Genomic DNA, 20396 nt, shown 5'->3' on the forward strand with positions numbered 1-20396 from the left:
AAGTTAGTTCCCGTAATTTGAAAGCACATCCCTGAAAGCACTTGGAATACTGCTTGGTGCAGACAAAGTGCCATCTAAGCCGTCTGCTGCGTTTTTGTTATTTATCCCAGTACTGAGGCCCTAGCTGAGGCTATAGTACACTCTCGATAGAGGCCAGATGGTGGAGTGGGAAGAATCAGAATCCGGGAGCTGAGAGGCCCCTTAGCGATCACAGGGCTCACCCCTCCCCTCCACCCCTGCTTGAACAGTGCCGGGGACCAGGAGCTCCCTACCGACCGCTGGGCAGCTCACGCCAACATCAAACTGCTCCAAGGGGTCCTCGTGGAAAGCCAAAGCCTGCACTCCCCTAGCAGAGCCTCCCCGAGGGTTAAAGCTGCTGGGTCTGCACAGGGAGGCAGGGGGGAGCCCCTCTGGTAAAGCATAGTCTTGATGATGGACTCTGAGAGCTCGTTTTTCAGCAGAATGCTATTCGATTACCCCGGGCACGTTTATCATTTAGTTCCCGAATGCTGCTTTCCCTGGCTTCTGTAATCTCATTTACTGCTTGTGCTGGGGTGGGAGCGGGTGGGGGAAAGAAGGGCACCCAGTGTGCGTCCTCAAGGCTCACCTACTGGACTCCTGTCCTTGTGTTCTGGGTACATGCGTGCGTTCATGGGGTCCCATGCAGGGAGAAAAGGGAGATGAGATTGTCGTCTTTCTTGCCTGCTCTATCTGGCCATCTCTGTGCCTTTGTTTTCTAAGGATGGCTCTCTGCTACCTCAGCCTGTTACCAAGATAACGAGGCTCAAGAAGTGGAGTAACTCTTCTGTGGTTTCCCACGAAGACAGCGTCTGCGCCTCGGGTGACAGTCGAATAGCACCCTCCTCCCACCTTTGAGTTCACTCTTCACCGCGGGCCTCGTGTCATCCACGTGTAAATATCCCATGCACCAAGAAAATCACTCCTTTTAGAAACTAATGCGTAATCAGGTTCAGTAATTTGCTTCCATAGTCATACATGCAGTCGGGGTATGGACTGTGCAGCGGCTGCTATTGTGCTGCCTGTCTGGAACGAATCTCCCACCTCTTGGGTTAAAGCACCCTCTTCTCTGTGGGAAATCCACTCCAAGTGGTGTGGGTGGGGCTGTCACTATCCTGCTCAGGGGTGAGCAGAAGACCCTGACCTGGCCAATCAGAATACCTGTGCCCTTGGCCACAGTAATGGGATCGGGGATAGTCATGTGACCCCAAAGTCAGTCAATCAGATCCTTCTATAGAAGTCTTCTCCAAAGTTTATTGGGAAAGGAATTTTATTCTTCTTGGAGTTGCTAATCCGGTAGGATGTTAACCTTAGGCTACTGGTGTTCACTGTGCTCACCTGCCCGTGATATGGAGGGAAAAAGCCCTAGTGACACTGTAGAAGTCCTACACCCAGCCATGCCTGAAGCAGTCATCTCTTCCAGACTTCTCAGTTACATGAATTAAAATATGCTCTTTATGCTTGGTGGTATGAGTTGTGTTACTGCCATACAAAACCTCACTAACATAAGCTATAATGAGCACCTTCTCCTCATCTTCAAAATTTACCCCACAAACTCGAGGTGTTTGTCAAGGGAGGACTGGGAGCTGGGTGACCTGAGTCTCAGCAGGATGCTCCTCTTCCGTTAGAGCCTCCCTTCCCTGTGGTTATCCGTGTGTGCGCCGACACGTGTTTTTCTTTCCTGTATTACAAAGTTTCTTCTACCCTCTTTCTAAAGACTTTTGTCTCCATCAATAATCACAAATATCTTGGTGATAGAAACAGCAAACATTTCTAGGTCGTCTTAGTGTCCATCAATTTCTGGTCCAAGCTTCTCAAGTGTCTGAAGCGGAGTCTGGTGGTTCGAGGGTATCCGCATGTTTGTGTGTGTACAAGTGTGTTCTTGGGAATGTGTGAGAATGAAGGGGGAGGGACTGCCAAAAAAGCGTACATGCTACAGATTAGAGGAGAGAACGAAGATCTGAGCAAACAGGACTCCTTGAGTTTACAGAATCCGAGAGGTTCTGCTCAGTACTTCAGCCGGATTTGGTTACCATCTATCAGACTCCATCTTCTACCAAAAGATGACTACGGGAATTTACGTGATTGTTGAAATACAGACAAGAATGGCATGACTATGGCATTTACTTCCTTAATTATGTGTCCTGCCCTGGCACCAGGACCACAGGGAGACCCCAAGAATAGGCCTTTTCTCCCATAGACCCCACAAGCCCACCCACCTGTGGCCCCCACCCACTGACCTGCCCAAAATCTCTGACTGAGCTGACGAGCAAAGGCCTTTCTCTTCTGAAGCCAATCTGCAAAGACCAGAAGAGGTAGCTGTTTCTCCAAACGCACAGACACTCATGAAAGGCTACAAGGATCACGAAAAATCCAGGAATCATGGTGCCACCCAAGGAACAAAATAAAGCTGCAGTAACTGACCCTAGAGAAAGGACCTCTACCAACTGCCTGCCAAAGAATTCAAACTAATGTGTCTTACAAGATGAAAAGGCAAGTCACGGACTGGCTAACTGGCTAATACTGACATTAGACTCATGTCCAGAATATATAAAAAACTCTTACAACTCAATAGTAAGAAAACAAACAACTCGATTTTTAAATTGGCAAGACAATTCACAAAAGAAGGTGTAGAAATGTCCATAAGCACATTAAAAGATGTCCAACATCTTTAGTTGTCAGGAAAATACCATTTAAAACCACAATGAGGTACCACTTCATACCCAACAGAACTAAAATATTAAAAATAGGTATTACCAAGTACTAGAATTCACATGCTTTTGAGGGGAGCATAAAATAGTGCAACCAGTTTGGAAAAGAGTTGTCAGTTTCTTGAAAAGTTGAACATATACCAGTCATTCAACTGGCAGGCATTTCCCCAAGAGAAATGAAAATGCATGTCTACACAAGACTGATCTACAAATGTTCACAGCGACTTCATTTGTAATAGTATCAAACTGTAAATAACCTAAATGTCTATCAACAGGTGACTAGATGAACAAATTGGAGTACACTCTTACAATGAAATACCACTCAGCAGTAAAGACAAGAGTGAACTATTGGCATGTACAACTACATGCATCAATCTCAAAGACATATGCTGAGTAAATGGAGCCAGATACATAAAAAAATAGTGTTATTTATTTCCATGCATATGAAGTTAGACAACAGGCAAAATTAATCTATGGCACTAGAAATGGAATCAAGGATAGCCTGTGGTAGAGATGGGGGGTTGACTATAAAGGGCCATAGGGAAATTTCTGTGTGATAGAAATGGTCCTTTTGTAATTAGAGCAGTGGTTGTGTGACTAGATATATTTGTCACATCTCATCAAACTACACTTCAGATGTGTGTAAATGATGGCAGGTAAAATATTCCTCAATGAATGAAATATTCCTCAATCAAGACAAAGAATGAGGGAGAAGAGTGATGAAAGCTCTGAGCCCAGGTTGCCTCCCCCGCTTCTGTTCTTACTTCTTTAAGCAGCGCAGGGCAGGTCCAGCAGACCCAGGTGGAGAGGAAGCCTATATGTCAGAGTCTAGCTTTAGACCTCACAGCCCAGGACCCACAAGCAGGAGACAGACAGTCCAGACTTTACTTGGGACTCCGTCCCTAATGGAACCCCAAGAAAAGAGTCCTTTCCCAGGGGCAGCAGACCCAAACAGAATCTCACCAAACTCTGAATTCTCTGCCCCTACCAGCTTGGGCAAAATTATTCAACTTTTCTGTACTTCCGTTTCCTCCCAAGGTTGTTGTAAAGATTCAGTTAATTAACCTCAAGCATTGAGAATAGCGTTCAGCAGAGAGAAAAGTACACAATTGGTACTGGCCGCAGTGGTGATGGTGGGGGTGGCCTTGGGCCTGGGGTGAGCGAGGTCAAGGGAAAAGAAGGCCCAGGCTGCCAGGAGGAAGCAGAAGAGCAGAGGAAGTCCACTTTACCTGAGTGTCTCTTGCTTCCTGTGCCGAAGGCCCTGTGCCTCGTGGGTGTGAGCATTTCCTAGGGCTGGGTGGCTTAAAACAGCAGACATTTGTGTTCTCACAGTCGGGATCTAGAAGTCCAAAATAAAGGTGTTTCAAGGCCATTGTCTCTCCAAAGTCTCTAGGGGAGACTTGCCTCTTCCAGCTCCTAGGAGCTCCAGGTGTTCCTTGGCTTGTGGCAGAATCACTCCCATCCTTGCCTCCACCTTTACATGGCTGTCTTCCCTCTGTGTGTCTGTCCGTGTTGAAATTTTCCTCTTTATATAAGCACACCAGGCACATTGGATGGGAGCCCACCTGCTTCAGGATGACCTCGTTTTAACCTGCTTACATCTGCAGAGACCCTCTTTCCAAATAAAGTCAGATTCACAGGTACCAAGGAGTAGAACTTGAGCATATCTTTTTGGGGGGCACCAGTCAACCCATCACACTGGGTCTCTGTCCTACCCTGAATGCATCTGTGAGGATGTTCAGTGCCCACATATGTGCAGGTGAGCCATCACACAGGTCTGTGTGGAGCTGTGCATGTGTGTGCACACTTGCGTGCACCCTCTGGGTGGAACACCCACTGGGCTCCGTATGTGAATTTTGGGTTCATATAAAACATGGGAGGTTCTGATTTCATAATAGTCTGATTTTCTCCCCACTCTGTTCTGAGATTCCTCACCTGCCTACAGGCCCCTGTGCTCACAAAATAACCAAAAGGATGGGTTTTTCAATGACTTTCCACTTGTAAAATGAATTATTTCCTGGATGACACATTTCTTCCTCTAATGATGTACTTACCCCCTCCATCAGCTCACCGTGTCGGAAAGACACAAGGCCCAAAATGAGGGCTGACTGGGCACGCACACATGCACAGGGTCACAAAGCTGCTCTGGTCAGGGTGTGGTTCTCAAAGTGTCAAGGGCCTTGGGGAGCTCCTTGACCTGAGATAAGCATCTGCAAATCTCCCCAGAGCACCTCACACACCACCAGGGGTTTCTGATCCAGAACCGCGTATGTATTAAAAGCACGAGCATTAACATTAACATCTCAAAGTTTTCTTTTAAGATAAAAATCCCAATGATAATTCATCCGAAAAAATTACTCTAAAGCTGCCGCTGGCTTCTCTGCTGGCAGTGGGCGCAGGCAGGTGAGGAACTAAATGACACAGAAATTGGGGTTCGCAGAGGGAGTTTGAGGGCAGGCCCCAAATAGCAATGGCAATCTAGCCTGGCCTAGAGGTACCTAGACAGCTAGCCTGAGCAATAGAGCCTCTCCACCTCTTTTTAAAGAAATACAGTTTCTGAAGGTGGGAAGAAAGTTCTGGACTATTTCAGTTTCTGTATTCTACAGAAGAGACTGAGGCCTCAGGTTGGGGATCCATGTCTCCTTTCGGTAGCACAGCACCTTTCCCCTCACTTCCCACCCCTGCACCCCACCTCTATAGACTCTGGGGATGGGGTGGAGAGGGAGGAGAAGGGAAGAGCCTGGCCCCCACCCGGGAAGGTCTAGAAGGAGCCACAGCAGAGCAGGAGTAAGGCACGGAAATTCTCTCTCCCGCTGAAGGTCCCCTCGGCCCAGGCCTCCCTCCCAGAAAGTCTGCAGCATCCTGTCCCGCTGATCTGCCTAATCCGGAGACACTCGGCCTCTGCGCTTTCTACTCTGTTACTCTCAGTGGAGCGCATGCTGGCCCTCTCTCCTACGACAGGCCCTGGCTGGGCTGCCCACAGCCTCCCCAAGGCCACTGGACGGTGGCCATCAGTATGTCAGTCACAGCGCCTGGGTTTGAGATGCCTTTGAGGCAAGGGCCATGCACCATTTCAGAATCAGAATTTTCTACAGGTCTCCTTTAGAAAGAGGTCAGGAGACGAAAACAAGGAGCGTAAAAATTACAGGCGTACCTGTAAAGATGATGCTAAGAGGCATGTCTGGTCTGCCCAGTTGAGTGGCAAGCTTTTAAAGGCAGGTCCTGCTCTCACATGTGTATATCCCCTGTAGGACCCCCCACACACTGAGGCTTCACAGATATTTAATGACTGAAGGCGTGAGTTAGCGTCTCCTCCAAGCCTCGGACCCTTCCCTCCAAGAACAGAGTAGAGGGAGCACAGAGCTCCCTAGCACATCTGTGTATGGCACTCTGGGATAAATGCGTTTATTTGTTTACCCACAATCTCCCCAAATACACCAGAGGATATAAGCTCTATGCAGACACTTCATTTTATTCACAGCTGTGTCCCCAGCACCTAGTATAGCACCTCACACATAGTGGGTCCTCCACAAATGTGTGCACCAAATGAATTAATTGGGTGTCAGGAGATCTGGGATCTAATTCCAGCTGGGCCTCCAGCTTGCAGAGTTGCCTGGGCCAGTCACTTCCCCTCTCTGGGTTTCACTTGCCCTCTGTGTGATGAGGGCTTCATGCCCAAAGATCTCCAGTGAGGTCACCCAGTCTGCACATTTCTTGAAGAACATGGAACGTCTGTGTCACCATGCAGGGACCATGCTGTGAGCCTTCCAGACCCATGTTCTGCCATCTTCCTCCACAGGAAATCCTTGCGGTAACCTCTGCCATAAAGTGCTTCGATAACCTACGCAGTGCAGGAGTGGTGGGTTATAGAGCAACCCCAGTATCTGCAGTCAGGGAGAGGGTTCAGAGGCCAGAGGAAAAAATACCCCCTAATGGGAGGCATGACTTCTCCAAAAGTGGGGAGAGCTTTGTCAGTTCATGCCATCATCCCTGAAGTTGCTCTCTTCCCACCAAAACCCCAGGCACACACACACACAAAACCATTCTGGTGGCACCCATCCATGGGCTGGGAGAGCATGAAACGGAGGGGACGCCCTAAAGAAGCCGCTCCCCAGCAGCAGCCCTAGGAACCGTGCAGAATTGCGCAGGGGCCAGTGACGACTTTCATGAGTCATCTTTTATCTCAGAGAAAAGGAAACATTCCGAAGGGACTTCTTGAGATAAGAACAGGGTGGGACCCAAGAAGACCAAGGCAACTCAGGACCAGGACTTCAGGGAGGCCTCCCCCACTCCCAGCCTGTGAGGAGGAATTTAAAAAGAGCTGTATGTGGAGCGGTCCCTTTATCCGCCTAGGGCACATAATTCGCATTCCACTGTGGGGTCCACTCTTTGCTAAGTATTCCATTGTTGGGGTTGCCCTTCAGATACAGTTTTGACTGGGTGGGTCCCCAGAGACCCTTCCACTCTCACCCCTGCCTTGCAGAGAGCTCTCCTCTGGAAGGGTTACTAGTCCACATATATTCTGCCTTTGTGGGGTGTGCAAGGGGAAAGGTTATAGCGCAGTTTAGAGCCCCTGGGGGTGGATCTGTTGGCTGGCTCTGGCCAGCTCCTACTTCAAAGTCTTGGCCGCCCCGCCGCCGCCTCCCTCCCGGAGCAGCTAAGCTGTTTGGCCCGCAGGGCCTTCCTCGCTCAAGGTCAGGGAGCAGCCAAGGCCAGGAGGGGGCCGGGGTTCCCAGCACCGCTGTCACCTGACATTTACTTAACAGTCTGTTGACTCCCGAACAATACAGTACATACCGACGTTCAGGGTACCTTCCGTCTAGTTTTCCAGTAATCCATTCTCATCAAACACGCAGGGTTTCCCTGGCCCTGCGCGGACCTGGAAAAACACAGCGCTTGGCTCGGCTCCCGGCCGGGCTGGCGGGTCCTCCCGCGGCTGGCTGGCCGGCTGGCAGCGGCCGTGCCATGGAGCCCGGCTTCCACCAGAGGGCAGCCGCGGGCCGCAGAACCCGGCCGCGCCCCGCGTCCTCCCTCGGCCCGCGCCTGCGCAGACGCGGGGCGGCCCCGGCGCGGAGCCCGGCCCGCGCGCTTCCGGCGGCCGGAGCCCGCGGCCTCCCCGCGCGCGGCCGCCCCTGTCCCCGCGGGGACGAAGCCGGGTTGCAGCCGGGCCGGCAGGCGGGCGGCCTTCCTCGGAGGCCCCTAAGACGCGATAAGCAGCGGGGGCTGCGGCTGCGGCTGCGGCCGGGGTTTGGGAAGGATTCCGGCGGGCGGGGCGGCCGCGCTCGCCTGGCCTTGCCCCTCGGCCCCTGGGCCGCCCCTCGCCCCGCCGGCGCCTCGGAGCCAGGTCGCCCCGACCTCTGGTTTTCGGAAATCGCGGGGACCTGAGGCCGGGGCGGGGCCCCGGCCGGGCGGGCTCCCAGGGCGCCCCGCTGTGGGCGGCGGGGTCAAGGTCGGAGCGGGAGCCGGCCTGGGGGATGGCCGGGCTCTGATGCGAAAGCAAGGGCGGGACCCTGCCCAAGGTCACAGGCTGTGCCCGCGGCGCACGCCGTGCACACCGCGTCCGCGCCTCCAGGGACCCTGCCCCGGTTTCCTGCCCCAGCTCCAGCTCCGGGGAGGCGGCCTCAGGAGCCCCGCCCGCGTGCCCGCCGCCCACCCGGCCCCTCCACCGCCTGGCCTTGCACGCTCAGCTCCGTGATCCCAGCCAGCCCCAGCCCCAGCCCCAGCCTCTGGCAGTAACTCCTGCCGTCTTTTAGGTCCTGGCTTAGACGCATTTCCTCTGCAAAGCTCGCCAGGCCCTCCCCGTGCCCTGACATGGAGCCCTACCCAGCAGGGTGTTCCAGGTGGCCATGCAGAAGCTCCCTCCCATCCCCTTCTCCCCCAAACTGTAAAAGGTCCTGGTTAATATGTCCCTAGCATCTAAACCAGTCCTGGGCCCACACAAGGACTCCATAAATATATAATGAATGAATGAATGAATGAATGAATGAATGAATGAATGAATGAATGAATGGGTCAGAGCCAGCCCATCTAGGCTCCAGCCCATCTAGGCTCCAGCCCATCCATGCTGGACCTGTGTACTTTTTACCATATTGCCCACTAACCCTGTTATAAGTAAAATAAGCAGATTTGTGGCATAGAAGAGCCTACACTATATATGGCAGAGGTGGGGAAACTGAGTCTCAGGATGAAAGCCAAGTCTTAGAGAATATTATGTTCCTTGTTTCTGCAGCAGCAGAATAATTTACAACATGGTGTTCTCCCTATTTCTGTGCTCCGAATGTTAATTTCTAACTTTAGTTCTTATTATTTCACTCCGAGAAAGAACCTCACAAAACAGATTTCGAACGATGTTCCCAGAATTTAACATAAGTGCTTGGGGGGCTCCATGTGCCCACTTCAATCAGAACAGTACCATTTTTATTTTTTATTTAGGTTATTTCTTGGAGTCTATATCACCAAAGGACTGTAGGGGAGAGCAGCTGAAGAGCTGTGAACAACTGTTAGCAGCTAATCATTTCAAAGGGCTATAGCTACCATCCCACTAAAGCACATAGTACAACCTGCCAACATACTGAGCCTTTCTCCTTTCTTTTCATGTGGAGTCTGTTGTTACCCATTGTTTCTCCTTCTCTGATAGCAGGGAGTCTGATGTTTAATGGGTATAGTAAGAAACTCAGAGGTATTTTTTCAGAATTTGTTACATTTATAGAAAAAGTTGCTATGTTACTTCGTAATTGAAGGAGGGGAAGAGTTGAAGGTTTTCTATTTCCCTTTAAATTTGTTTTTTGATTGAGGCTCTAGATTTCTTTTATCCTAAGTAGTCCTCTCCAAATCTGCTCAGGTCCTATTTCCTGGAAACTGTGAATATGTCACCTTACATGGCAAGAGGAACTTTACAGATGTGATCATGTTAAGGAGTTTAAGGTGAAGAAATTATCCTGGAGTATCCATGTGGGCCCAGTGTAATCAAAAGGGTTCTTATAAGTGGGAGGTAACAGGGTCAGAGTCAGAGGAGATGTGTCAATGGAAGCAGAGATGGGAGTGATGCTGTATGAGAAATATTCAGCAGAACACTGATGGTTTTGAAGATGGAAGGGGCCATAAGCCAAGGAATGCAGGTGTTCTCCTAAAGGTAGAAAAAAAAGCAAGGGAACATTCTGCCCTAGGGCCTCCAGAAGGAATACAATTCTGCTGAGTCCTTGATTTTAAGCGAGGGAGACACACTTTGGACTTCAGGCCTCCAGAACTGTAAGATAATTAATTTGTGTTATGTTAAGGCTCTAAGTTTGTGGTATTACCAATTACTATGCACAGATGTACAAGTTGAACTGTGGAGAAGACTGATTGGGGAAAATTTGATTCCTTTGAAATGTGGTGTTGAAGGAGAGCTCTCCAGATACCCTGGACCACTGGGAAGACCAACAAGTGAGTCCCAGAGCGAATTAAGCCTGAACCATCACTAGAGGCAAAAACCGATGTGTCCTATTTCAGGCACATCATGAGAACGCAGGGTCCTTTGAACAAGACAGTAATGCTGAGAACAATAGAAGGTGGCAGGAAAAGAGGAAGACCAGTGTGAGATGGATTGACTCCACAAAAGAAGCCACAGGCAGGAGTCTGTAGGAACTGAGCAGGGCTGCTCACTGACAGGGTACCACTCATTCATAGGGTCTCTGGGAGTCGGAACAGACTCAACAGCATATAACACACACACACGTTTGTGGTGATTTGTTATAGCAGTACTAGGAAACAAACACACCACCACCATCCCAGGGGGAAGAATTCCTGCTATACGTAGACGCACATTAATGGAAAGAAGGGGATAATTTGGAGAGAGGAGACAATTAGGCTAGAGCTAGTATGAAGAGAAGGAACTCCTGCAGTAGGAGTGGGAATGGTAGAGGCTACCCGGATAGATGGATATATTCATAGTCTTTGTTATTCCAAAGAGTATAATTGGCACCACCGGGATATATTTTTGTAGCATCTGCATGCACTGTGCCTTATATTTGTAGAGTCATTTTATTTCCCCTGCTAGCCAGAGGGATTCCATGATGACCTTCATTTTTATATTCATGTTCTGCCCTGTGGTCTGTACGACTAACACCATCTTGCATTTCTGGGGCACGTCACACTTCCCAAAGCCCTGGGTAGCCAATAAACATTCTGAGCCTCACCACAACTCCCGTGGCATCAGGCAAGATCAGTAGTAGTAGTAGTAGTAACATATTTCATTTCACAAAGACTAGCACTCAGATTTCTCTGACACCCAGGCCCTTCTCTTCTCTCTCTAGTATTCCACCGATTTTTACCTGCAGAGTGAATGTTACGACCACAGAGGAGGAAACTGAGACACTGCCAGCCTCCCAAGCGTCCTGAGACTGGGCTCTGGTGGTCCAGAGTTACTAGAGTTACTGTGTGGACCTCCTGGGGCTGCTTCTCCCCCTCTGAACACCGGAGAAAATCCTTTTGCCCAATGGGTGGTGGAGGGAAAACTTCACAACAGTGAAAACCATTCTGTTTCTCAAGGCCATTGATCCATGTGGACTGGAAGGAGAAATGTCACCTTCTGGTTTGGGGGAGCGTCAGGGGGAGGCAGGCCAGGCTGACTGTCCGAAGTCCCCAGTCTGAGCCCTCCCTCTGGAACCTCGGCCGTCCTAGGGGCGCATTGCTGTGGAGGACAGGAGTTCGGAAGAGAACAGTATCTATCACTGTTTTACATTGAAAAAATTCTGTATGTCGCATTTACATTCTCACTTATTGAGGCAGCGCAGTCTCTGGAGTTAGAAACAGTCTCGCGTCCTAGGTCCTCGCTTGCATGTGGTGTCGCCTTGGCAGGTCTCTGCCTGGATGAGATCCCACTTCATCCGCAGCATGTGAGTAACATCGACGCTGCAGATCGTTGGGAAGGTAAAAATCATATATGTAAGCTACGTGGGAAATACACATTCAAATGATAGCTGTATGACAGTCAAGAAAACAGAGCTGGAGTGGGTTTCACAGGACCGGACAGCTGGTAAATGGTGGAACCAAAACCCCACCCTCAACCCAGGGCTTCAGCTTCTCGCCCGAAGGCCCTTCAGTTTCTCATCCAAAGGCCCCCACCCAGAACCGGCTGGAAGCCGCGTGTAGCACGTCTACGCTTATCTGGAAGCGCCGCCCGGCCGGAGCCCTGAGGGGCTCGCCCTACCCCAAACCTCGGCACCCTGGCTCCTCCCGGGCCGCCCCCCGCCCCGCCCCGCGCCGCCCCGCGCACAGGCGCCCGGCCGGCGCTCAGGGTGGACCCCTGGCGGCACCAGGCACAGCGCCGCTGGGAAAGCTCCCTGCGCGCGCCCGGCAGGGCCCGGGGAGCTCGGGGAATCCCGGGCGCACACTTGCCCGCAAAGCCTTCTGCAGAGCCTCGCCCCGCAAGCGTTAAAGGGCTGCGGAGGAGCCCGTGCGGCCGGAGGCAGCGGGAGAGGGGCCTGGCGCGCGGCTCCGGCCCGCCCTGGCCCGCGGCCCGCAGGGTTCAGACGGGGCCGCGGCGGCCAAACCCGGAGGCTCGTGCCAGCGGCGGGAGCCAAGGCTGACGCGGGGCGCTGAATATGCTGGGACGGGCCGGCGCGCCCCCGGGCCCCGCGGAGACGCGCCCGACGGCCGGGCGCGCCCCCCTCGGCCGCGGTGCCAAGCCGCCTGCAGAGGGTCCCCGGGCCCGGCCCCCGCGGGAAACGCGGGCTTCCTCCCCGACTCACACCTCGGGGTTCCGCAGGCCGGAGTGGACAGTGGAAGAAAATCCTGTCTTCCCCAAAACAATCCCAGGCGGGGCGCAGCCTGCGCTGAAGGCAGGAATTGGAAGAGGGAACCTCCAGAGGGTGGGCACCTGCTTTAAGAAGGCAACACGCACAGGGGACCCAGACCCTCACCTGGGCAGAGCCCCCAAAGGGGCCTTGGCAGAGTCCAGACCTATTCCCCTTGTTCATGAAGAGCTCTGCATTTTACTGGGCTCTCTCAATCCATCTCTCCTTATCCTGGCAGCAACCTTGGGGCAGTGGACAGGGCTGGTCCCTGTTCATTTTACAGGTGAGAAAGCACAGGGGCAGGAAAGGCCTGAGGCTCTGTGCCCATTTGCTTAACTAGACTCTGCCATCCAGAGAATAAGCCCCTTCTGCTTTCTCTTTCTCCGCAGGAGGCCAAGTTCCCACCCTTCGGCCTTCCTCTATTTTTCTGAAAATGTGGCCATCCAGCTGCTGCTACCTGGAGAGCTGGTGATAGCTAGCAGCAAGGAAGCAGGTTCTCCTTAGTGCCGGAGAAACTATGGCCTCCTCAAGCGCTTCCCTTCCAGTTGCCCTAGAGCAGGGGTAAGAAACTTTTTTTCTGGCAAGGGCCATGTGGATATTTATAACATCATTCACGGGCCATACAAAATTATCAACTTAAAAATTAGCTATGAAAAGAGCTCCTAGATTTATTGAATTTCGAGCCCTGCCTGCGATTGCCTTGGCAGGCCCAGACCAAATGATTTCACCCCGAGGGCCAGACGTTCCCCACCCCTGCCCTAGAGCAGTGATTTTCAAAGTCTTGTCCCCAGACAGAAGGAACATCACCTGGGAACTTGTTAGAAACACACAGTATCTGCTAACCCCTGACATTCTGAATCAGACCCTCTGGAGGTGGAGCCCAGCAAGTTGCATTCTAAGGAGCCCTCCAGCTGATTCTGTGATGCACAGTGAAGTTTTGGGAACCACAGCTCTATAAAAGCCTCCATGTGGACTAGAGGCAGCCCTGCATCCAAAAGGTGGACTACCACACAACTACCTAGGGGGCCTAAGAAGGCAAGATATAAACTGGGCAGTCCAGTGGTTAGCAGCAGTGTGATAGGTCCATTTCTCTGCTAAGTGTGTGTGTGTCTGTGTGTGTGTGTACATGCACATGTGTGTAAGACTGTGGGACCCAATAAAATATTGGAAAATAATGAAGACTTTTAGGGCCCCATATAATACTGCGTTTACATACCCACTTGAGTCTCAAACACTCTCTACGTGTGTACCTGCTGTGGATCAGTCCCTCAACTTGCTAAGGATGGTCTGGATGTTAGCTGACTCTTTGAGTTGAAAGAAACAGATGCCACCAGTTCATCTCATGAAATGGAACATATTCTCAGGTCCGAGGTAATAAGTAGAGCGGATACCACTGCTTGCCTCTCCCCCTCTTCCCACTCCCCCTGGTGAACAGAAAGCTCAGACTAACTGGGTTAAAGCATAGAGCAGCCTGTGCACCGGGGAAGGGGGGGGGGGGCTGCTTCCTCCCTGCTGGCCCCAGTGATTTACAGATGGGCATTAAGCGCGATTCTGACCAATGAGATGTGGAGGAGTTGATGGAGACTGTTCCTCCCTCTTTAAAGGGGGCCCAAGAAAAGTACTTACCCTTTTTGACTCTGCATATCATTTCCTGGAATTGCAACAGTCTTTCTAGACAAATGAATGAAATTGGGCTAAATGGACAAGCACCATATTGAGGGTGACGAGGGAGAAAGCCAGGAAACACTTGGGATCTTCATGACATTATCGAGCCACTAAATTAATCAACCTGGGGTGGGACCCTTGCTTGGGGTTTTCTTGTTAAATGAGATGCATTGTTTTTCTTATTTAAACCACTTTAAGTTGGGTTTTCTGTTGCATCCCAAGCTATCCTAATATAATTAATGAAACTAGAATCTCCCTGAAATACACAAGCAGAAACATAGTCCAATCCGGGTCAGGTATCAGAGGGAGTTGTCAGGGGGACATTCAGGGCCTCTGGCAACTCTAAGCATTGGATGAGCTTGTCGGCCACATCTGTCTCAGGATTTCCAGTTCCCCCACTGATGGGCTCTGTCACTCTTGCTGCCTGCGCCTTTTTTGTGTCTACTGCTTTCTCTTTCCCACAGCTGGCTGGTACTCTCAATAATTTCCAGTTCACATTTTCAAGAGCGAGAACCTGATTGATCACATCTGATAGGAAAGAAGTCCTCATGTCAGGCCACCTCATGGGTGGCTGGTCAGTCTATAGATTGGCTGTCCTTGAATCGGGGTCCCACCCCTGACTAATCAGCCCTGGTATGAAGGGTGGACACAGAACATGGCCAGCCCCACTCAGCCTGAGGCAGAGGATGTGAGCTGAGAAAGATCCCTTAGGAGACAACGCTCTTGGCGGGTACTGGACCTGACTTGCCAGCACAGCCCTTGTGAGGAACGATGAAATGGCAGTGCTGAGCCAACCAGGGTCAGAGCAAAGGAATCCACTGGAACCGCAACCCCTGTCTGCTGTAGATCTGTTAGCTGCCCCAGGGTCAGGGGTGCCTGGCCACAGAGCCTGCCTGGCGCCTCGATGTGCCCCAAACACATGCTCTCCACCGCTCAGAAACTACCCCCGCCCAGGTGCACCCACCCGCACGGGAAGCTCAGCCCCTGCTGCGGCCCAGGCTGCACACTCCACGCATGATTTATCCATATGGCGCTTTATGGCAACCGTTTTAAGAGCTGCTTGTTGTTCTGGTCGCTGTGAAACCCTTCCCGGCACAGCCTTGTGTTGGGATCTGAGAGCTGCGCGCGTGGATGGAACTGGAGGGAGAAGTGACAGCCGCAGAATGTTTCCTAAATCGAAGCTTTAAAAGCAGATGGGATACAAGCAGCGAGGAGCCGAGGGTGAGAGAGCGACGGGCTTCCACTGTTTACTGCGTTCCCACAGTCCCTGCCCTATTCTTCCCTTAGAGCACGGAATCGCAGGGTGGAAGACACACAATCTGAGGTGTTTCTGTCACTTATCAGTCCTGTAGCCTCAGGCAAACTGTTTGAGCTTTCTGAGCCTCACTGTCTTCCTTGGTAAAATGTGTCTTCGCTGGTAAAAATCCTTCCCTTGTAGGAGTGCCATTGTCTTATACACAGTAAGGCACCTGGGAAAATGTTATAATATTATAACATTTTAAAGCTGTAATTCTAAAATACCCCTTTCTTGGGGCAAAAAGGGGAATCAGATTACTTTGAGAGAATCATAGTCTGAAGCTCCAGACTGTGGTATTGATTGGGTCCTGTGAGGTCTGTCACCAGCTCAACAAATGAGGTCGGAATTCAATGTGGTCATCAGATCAGAAATGAGAAATGGATAGAAGGTGCCAAGTGGGTGGTGGGATATTGGGATGAAGACCGTTGTTAATGTTTATCTGGCCAGGAAATGGAGAGGAAGCCAAAGCAGTATCCAGAGCTGAGTCCAGGTGTAATTCACCATTTGATGCTAAATGGGCAGTGGAAGGACCCAGGCCTGATACCAGCTGGTCCCTAAGGGGAGAAGCTCAAGTTCACTGTGGGACAGAGGCGTCTGTTATCAGTCAGTGAGTAACGGTAATGCCGAGCCAAGCAGCCCCAGGCACTAAGAGATGGTCAGGCCCAGCCAGGTGTGGCTCAGTGGTTGAGCATCGAACTATGACCCAGGAGACAGTGGTTCGATTCCCAGTCAGGGCATCCCAGTCAGGGCAGCCTGTCACTGTGTCCAATTCAACAGAGGCAGGGTTGAATCATATAAGGCGTTTATTGAGAAGGCCCGCCAACCAAGAAGACAGGGAACTTACAAGCATCCAAAACCTGTCTTGAGGAGTGGCCTGAGGGATTGGGTTACATGGGGCCAACTGAGGCTAGGAATGGAATGCAGCTACGTGCAGTCCTAGAAGTCATTCTTTTGATCTTGGTCGCCTGGGGATGCCTCGATAAGGTGATTATCATAACCCATTGTTCACAGCTGTGCCACCTCCTTAATTGCCTCAGTCCAGGATCAAGGGGAGTGCGGGGTGCAAAGGCCTAGGAGAAAGAAGCCTAAGGAAAAAAAACCTTAAATCCCTGCTTACATAAGTATATGTGTTCTACAATTTTATAATATAATTCTATTTCAAATTAATTCAGGTGCTCAGTCTTTGGAAATTAAAAGTGCCACTATCACCCTGAGCAGGAACCCAGGTACCCCACACCAGATTCACAGCCTGGATTGTGAGATAATAAGTGGGTGTTGTTTTAAGCTGCTGAGTTTATGATCATTTCTTATGCAGCAATAGAAAACAAATACAGATCAATGGAGAAATATGTGGTTCAGACTTAGGACTGAGAAGTGGGTCCCTCTCCATCTGATTTACACCTTGGCTCTTTCCATTTTTATTCCCCATTTGTTTTCCATTAGCTCCTTTATAATTTTTTTTTTGAAAATTCACATTCTGAATACTAGAAGCCAGAGAGAATTTGACTATACTTAAGTCCTGATAGAATTTTAAAACATAAAGCCTACATTCTGCTCCTGCCATTTAATTTGTGTGGCTTTGGGAAAATTTCTTAACCTTCTTACACCCTAGTTTCTCATCTATAAATTAGGGGTTATCATGCTTACTTACTGTATTTAAGTCAGATCCAAGACACATAATGTATTCCAATGAGCTTTATAAGCCATAAAGCTGTATACAAATGTGAGTTACTAATTTCTTTTTCTTTTTAATTATTATTTTTAATGTATCTTTATTGATTTCAGAGAGAAGAAGAGGAAAAGATAGAAACATCAATGATGAGAGAGTCATCATTGATCTACCTCCTGCACTCCCCCAACTAAGGATCGAGCCCATAACCCAGGCATGTGCCCTGACTGGGAATTGAACCGCAATCTCCTGGATCTTAGGTCGATGCTCAACCGCTGAGCCACACCCAGCAGGGCCTGAGTTACTATTTTCATGAAGCCAGAACAACCAGCAGGATACCTGGGGCAGCCAGCTGAGCCAGAGGCTGTGGAAGTCTCTGAAAATCTAGAAACCTAACAGAGAGGAGAAAATTAATAAAAAGAGCCCCTTGGACAAGGCTTTGGGGAATAGCTGCCAGGGCTATTTCTCCTCTTAGTGTGCTTTCATTCCACACGTAAAAAGAGCAGATTGGCAAACATGCTAGACTAATTCTCAGAATCACCAAAAACAGGGTTTAAAATCCTAAGTGGAAAAAAAGTTGTATGACCCCCCAAATGGCCAACTAAAATGCTTAGAGAGCTAAAGAAAGAAAGAAAAAAGGAAGCCACACTACAATACATTATGTAATGAGGCTATTAAACAGAACCAATGAATGAAATCAAACACCTATAAAGCAGAGAAGCAGAAGGAAATTTCTTGGAGGAAATGTCATCATTGGCTAAAGACAGAACACCGCCTGTGTTTGACAATGGTGTGTGAAGTCTTTCACAGGAAAGAGGTCCTTGGAAAGAAAGGCTGCAGGCACTGCATATGGAAATTCAATCATTAACAAAGAAAATCAGACAAGAGACGGGTGATAAACACACCCAAGAAGGACACAAAGACAGATGTGAAAATCAGATGAGTTCTGCAACTGCTAACAGCATCTAAAAGAGCAGAATGTTTATTAAGAATTAGATTACAGTAGCTATGCAGAGAAACACTTTGGAGAAGATTCAGAAGAGAAAAAATCCAGCAGGTTGCTATATTTACCCAACAATAACAACAAAGCGTTTTGTTTCCTGCCTGTTCCATTGTTCATTGACAATGAAGCCACATTGAAAAAACCAAACCCAGGTAACATTACAAAACACACAGATAAAAGTAATTCCAGATACACTTACAGAGTAATTAAAAGCTTTTACAAGCACTCAAAATTTTGTACTCATTCTAGAGATGGACAAAACTGAGAACCAGGCCCAGGAAGCAAGGCCAGGTAGCCCTGTGCCACAGAGAAGACCCGCGTTTAGAATCCTGAGTTAACTTGAGAATAGAAACAGGCCTGAGTTCAAAGCTCAGCTCTAACATTTCTCTTTTGTGGGACGCTCAGCATGTTAATTAGCCTCTCTGAGCATCAGTTTCTTGATCTGATAATAAACACTGAGATAATAAACACTTTATAGGGTTTGGGAGAAGACTAAGTGGAATAACGTATATAAGATGGCTGGCATATATAAGCAATGATCAAAAATGGTAACTAATTTTTAAACTACCAGTGTCTCCCCAGCTGTAAAGTCAGGGAGCTAACAAAATACACTCCAGGATCCTCCCTGCCTTGAAAGTCTTATGGTTCAACCATCTTATGGTTCAACCCTTGTAGGATATAAAATGGTGCAGTTAGTGTGGAAAATAGTTGGGCAGATCCTCAAAAAAGCTAAACATTAAATCATCACACAACCCAGCAGCTCCACTCCTAGGGATATAGGCAGAGAATTGAAAGTGGGGCTTCAGCACTCATAGAACAGCATTCATGAAACCATCATCCACAATAGCCAGGAGCTGGACACAGAGTCCATCAGCGTGGGAGTGGACAGACAAACGGGTGCGTATCTACAGTGGAATATTACTCAACACTAAAGGGATGGAGTTCCGTTACATGCTACACCATGGATGAGCCTTGAAGACTTTACATGCTTGGTGAAATAAGCCAGAGACAAAAGGAAAAATGTTGTATGATTCCATTTATATGAAATAAAAAGAATAGGAAGTTCCTAGGTGCAGATAGTAGCGATTACCGTGGGCTGGGGGAAGGCAGAGGGGGTTATGAGTTTCTATTTGGGATGATGGAAACATTTTTGGAAACAGATCGTGGTGACGGTTGCACAACACTATGAATGTCATTGATGCCACTGAATCGTACACTTAAAAATGGTAAAAATGGCATATTTTGTGTTATATAAATTTTTTTGCCACAAAAAAAGTGTGCTTCTATCTTTCAGACATTTCTCCTGTGATATGGTACACCCAGATCATAAAAATGAATGCTCCCTGTGTATTTATATTCTCTACGGTCATGAGAGTGGGTTCTACAGTTAGTTTGCCCAGGCTCAAATCCTCCCTCTGTCACTTACTACCTGTGCCATCTGGGGCACGGCACTCACATTTTCTGAGCTCTGTTTCCTCTTCTGTAAAATGGAGATGGTATGAAGAAAGATCTTGAAAAAAATACGTCTGATTCTTCCTTGATAAGTTCTGCTAAAGGGTAGCAGAAGGTAGAGAGAGTCAGAGGGTGGAGTGCCCATCGGTGCTGGGGCCACAGCTCTTGACGCCCTCAGTTCTGATTTCCCACGGTGCTCCCCACTGAGGCGGGAACCCAGGTGCCGCTGCTCTTGGCTCTCACCCACAGGTGATCAGGAGACAACAAAGTACTGGGAGCTCTGCCTCAAGCTCACTTTAGGCAGAGAGATCATCCTAACCCTCAAGTAACAGCACCTCGCTGCTCTTAGAATCCAGTTCAAACTTCAGTAAGGCTCACAAGGCACCTCACAAGCCAGCAGATTTCATTCTTCCTTCCCAACTGTCACCACTCCTCACCTTCCCTTTATGCTCCAGCCACACCCACCTGCTCACAGCTCCCCCGGAAGCCTCCCTGTGTCACCACCTCACCTGGCTCTCTCCTCCCCATCCTCCTGGTCTACACTGGGACGTCACTTCTTCCAGGCAGGCTTCTCTGACCCACTGCGGCTGAGTTAGATGCTTCTGTGAGATCCCACGGTGCTCTCTCCTCCATCCTACCATCGCATGCTCATTCTGATGTTACCGCCTGTTTTCTTACCATCTCTCCAACAAGACTATGAGCATCGTGTACTATTAACCAGTTCATTCCCAGGACCTAGCGTAGTGCCTGCAGCGCTGGCTCATAGGAACACGTGCTAGTTGAATAGATGAATGAACCTGAATGG

General features: G+C 49.6%; 1 long non-coding RNA gene across 1 annotated transcript in view; it reads right to left on the minus strand.

Annotated features, from left to right (window-relative positions):
- Positions 1-7625, minus strand: part of LOC107532939 (uncharacterized) — a 53916-nt gene extending 46291 nt beyond the window's left edge. The window contains exons 1-2 of the long non-coding RNA XR_001602799.2: positions 7527-7625; positions 3959-4068 (exon numbers count right to left, since the gene is read on the minus strand). This is a non-coding gene — a long non-coding RNA (uncharacterized LOC107532939). The remainder of the gene's footprint in view (positions 1-3958; positions 4069-7526) is intronic.
- Positions 7626-20396: the final 12771 nt, after the last annotated feature.

This window comes from Miniopterus natalensis, chromosome 19, assembly GCF_054644295.1.
Source record: "Miniopterus natalensis isolate mMinNat1 chromosome 19, mMinNat1.hap1, whole genome shotgun sequence".
Classification (NCBI taxonomy): domain Eukaryota; kingdom Metazoa; phylum Chordata; class Mammalia; order Chiroptera; family Miniopteridae; genus Miniopterus; species Miniopterus natalensis.